Source organism: Limulus polyphemus, unplaced genomic scaffold (genome assembly GCF_000517525.1).
Source record: "Limulus polyphemus unplaced genomic scaffold, Limulus_polyphemus-2.1.2 Scaffold3689, whole genome shotgun sequence".
In the NCBI taxonomy this organism is placed as follows: domain Eukaryota; kingdom Metazoa; phylum Arthropoda; class Merostomata; order Xiphosura; family Limulidae; genus Limulus; species Limulus polyphemus.
In genome coordinates this window covers 86145-90301 of record NW_013669299.1, presented here as the reverse complement: position 1 = coordinate 90301, position 4157 = coordinate 86145, and positions in this window count along the sequence as shown.

Genomic DNA, 4157 nt, shown 5'->3' with positions numbered 1-4157 from the left:
AACCTATCAAAGTTTCATTCAGTACCCATTCAAGCTGTCACCAAACTTTATACCCTAACGGGAGGTACGAAAGACGTCAAGTTAAAGTGTGTGAGTTTGTCTATCGAAAGGTACACACAAACACTTTATTAACACTACAAAAACACAGTCACAGATACTGAAACAACACAAAATAAAACAGGTGAAGCGGATTTGTAATTGAATGGCGAGAGAGAGAGGGGAAGCTAAACTTTTTTGAACTCTCTCTCACCAATCCAGTGTAAGCCCCTGTAAATTAAACTAAAACAAGGTTAAAGGGTTACAAAAAGTTAAGCTAAGTCGCAGATAAATATAAATCTAAGCATAATAATCTGAATAAATGATCAGTTTCAGTCTTAGCAAAAATTCTATGTCTGCTTAATGTTAAGTTACAGAAAAATCTCAGCAAAATCCGCTAAACAAAGAAGAATCTGGCTTTACTACCAAGGACAAGAACCAGTTTATACAAACCCATAACAGTAAGTAAGTAAGTTTATAACCAGGAGTGGGCTTCTGGAAAACTTTATGTCGATATTCTGAATATATCTTAAGGACAAGAACCAGTTTATACAAAATCATAACAGTGAATAAGTTTATTACCAGGAGTGGGCTTCTGCAAAATTCTATGTCGAAGCTCTGTATATATCTTAGATCATCGTATGCAGCTATGCGGGTTGATAACAGCAATTGGAAAGTTTTTGTTAATTTCCTAATCCTCTAGATAACTTGAACTAGTTGACTTTGGTCTGTGTCCTCACCTCGATGGTGAACACTCAGTAGGTGTCCCCACAAGTGTGAGCGTGTCTGGTGGGCCCCTGCTGCATAATGACGTGATAACTGGTTATGTCTTCGAAGAAATGGTTGCCTAGTGACAAGGGTTGTTCCGAGGTGTCAGCTGCTGCTGTGAACAGTTAAATAGCTGGCTATCTCCTTTCAGCAAGCAACTGAAGACAATACAGGCATAGTAATGTAGTTTCGTTGTTTCTTTCTGAGATTATAACAAACAAATAAAGGGGACTATAACGAAAATGTCATATTTAAAATGATTACATTTTACAAACAACTTATCCCACCAAAACAAAGTTTGTCCAGGGGCACACTGAGCATCAAATAATTTATTGGAAAAAGTTTGGACGTGTTTCAAAACCTTACAAATTCAGTTGTGATGCATAAATCGCTTTTCTTACACCAGCTTTTCTTCATCTCTCACATAAAATTATGGAGGAGATCAACGATTAATGTCCAGAACAGACGACGTTTCCTTTGAGAATGCGCTTAATATGCTGATTGTAAATGAGGAAAATGACATTAAAAATATCAAATAACATATTCAAACACCTTTCACTATGTCTTTGCTATTATTCTGTTCTTCTAGGTTTTTAAGCCGTGATCGTTTTGAATAAGGAATTTTCTTTATAATGACCCTGTGGTTAAGCCTGTCGTTTGTTATACAACAGACGTATACGTTCATACATAAAAGTCGTTTATAATAACATTATACCACATTGTAAATAATCATCATAATTATTCATGCTTTAGAACATCATTTGCTATTTTTGCACCAATATTAAACGCTCTTTACAAATTACAATCAATCCTGACTCAACTAGTTGCTGGATCTGCCTTTTGTACTACGCAATCGTAAAATAATAAACGTTAGGACTGTACTATCCTTTACTGACATTCAGTTTTCTACAGCTCAGTGTATAACTTTGTCATTTCAGGATTTGGTTTTGGGCTGAACTTTCATCAATCGGCTCCTTGTGTGGTCAGAGGATTAGGCCTCAAGACGCAACAAGCAATTGATCTTTGTGAGTGAATACAACTGGACGACAGAGTGAAGAATTATGAGTCTTAAAACAAGGGTTATAAGGTGTGAAAAATCTAGGCTCGGGCTTGAAGCTCGGAGGTGGTGTTGATCAGGGAAAGAGTGACTAGTGCGTGCACTAAGATCGTTCGTTGACTGGCCATGGTTTGCATGCACGTGGATATGTGCGAAGACTGACCATCTGGGAATATCATCAACCGCGAGCTATGCCTACTGTGGTATTAGTTTATCCTCAATGGATTAACCGGTTGAAAAAAGAATCTAAACTTAGAGATCGATGACCATGCTAAGGTAATTCATGCAGTTACTAACCCAAACGAGGTCAGCACTTGGTAGAACAAATATTTAGGGGTCAGCACATGGTTAAGCAATCCCTATAAAAGATGGACGCCCTTCGGACTATAAAACTAAGGTTTCTGTATAATTTTTTAAATAAACCTAGAAGCTTTCAAGGTTGTAGCTAACGCCAGCCTTCAGAGATTCAACTATGCCGAGAAGCCGCGTGCGAGTAGTTGGTAAACAAACGTCCACTAACACGGACACACGCAAGTTGGAAGGTCAAGCGCCAATAAAATAGAGCTTGCTTGTGTTAGGGAAACTGTCGGTAAAAATGTCAAATAAACGGCCTCGAATGAGCTCAGCAACATGAACTAACAACATTTCTTGACTTCCTTTACAGTGGTTTATGTCTGTGTTAAGCTTGTGGTTACCACACGTGCAACGTTTCTAAGTAACCGTCTGTTTGAACTTTCCCGGAGAATATAATAGTTTTTTCTTTCACAAATTCTGACCAGTATCATGCTCTTAGCTTTGAAAAGTATAGAAAAAGGAGGAAAAAAAAACTTTAACAATAATATATGAAAGGTATGCTTTGCACCCATATACATGATATAATAAAAGTCTTATTGCAATATGCCCATTTTATAAAGTTTGAAATAAAAGTAAATCAATGGGAAACGATTTTGATAAAACAAAGAACTGAAAAAGAGTATGACTTTACAAAACTAGTGTTAAACGAGGTAAGTAAAAGGAATATATTTTGTGTTTCCCATATTCGTCACTAGATGGCTTATAATATATTCCATTATTTAAAACCTAACGAAAGTAATAGTGGAAGATAAACCTAACGTGCGTTCCTTCTGAATTATAATTCAACACATGAAGAACGGGCCCTCCAGTAACACAGCGGTATGTCTGTGGATTTACAACGCTATAAAGCTGGTTTCGATACCTGTGGTGGGCAGAGCACAGATAGCCCATTGTGTAGCTTTGTGCTTAACTACAAACAAAAACAAAACAGAAGAAAGGAATATTCACAATAATATTTCAAGCGTCCAGAAAAATCCAATTATATCAAACTTATGCACTTTTATTTATTTTCCGCTTATTTTGTACTTTACACGAATCATTTCTATTTATTCCGCCCGAATAAGTTCGGGGTTATAAAGCGATAATGTTGTCCGCCTTCTGTAAACACGTATTTTCTGCACGAAAACAGTTCTAAATACTATGTTTTGATCAAACATTACTGATTTTTTACCTTAGGCGAGGAAGATCCCTACTAGCTTTAGGGTTAAAAGGTTACTATTTCAAAAAAATGGAAATTTAATTCCTGGTCAAAAGAAAAATATACACACGAACAAACTGCCGTGCTAATGGTTATTTGGAATTAACTATTTTTTTGATATTGTTTGTTTGAAGTTAAGCACAAAATTACACAATAGGCTATCTGTGCTCTGTCCATCACGGGTATCGAAAACCGGTTTCTAGCGTTGTAACTCCACAGACATACCGCCGGGCCACTGGAGGTTCTTTGATATTGATGAACTATAAAATTTTAAGTTAAATCGGCTTATTGATAGCTGGAAACACTCAAGAGGTGAAACGTTGTTCTAAACAAAAAATATTGAGTGAACTTCCTTAATCTATTATAGAATTATTGAGTGAACTTCCTTAATCTATTATAGAATTATTGAGTGAACTTCCTTAATCTATTATAGAATAATTGAGTGAACTTCCTTAATCTATTATAGAATCATTGAGTGAACTTCCTTAATCTATTATAGAATTATTGGTTGTAGTTCCTTTAATCTATTATAGAATTGTTGAGTGAACTTCCTTAATCTCTTATAGAATTATTGGTTGTAGTTCCTTTAATCGGTGTAGTGTAGAAAGCTTTGAACCACATGACTACGATTAACTTTCTCTTAGTTTTCAATAAATTCAAGGTTAGATATTTGTCACTTTAGTGATAAAATTTCTCTTCTATGTGATAATGCTAGCCATAGATTGTGGACGAAGTACGAATACC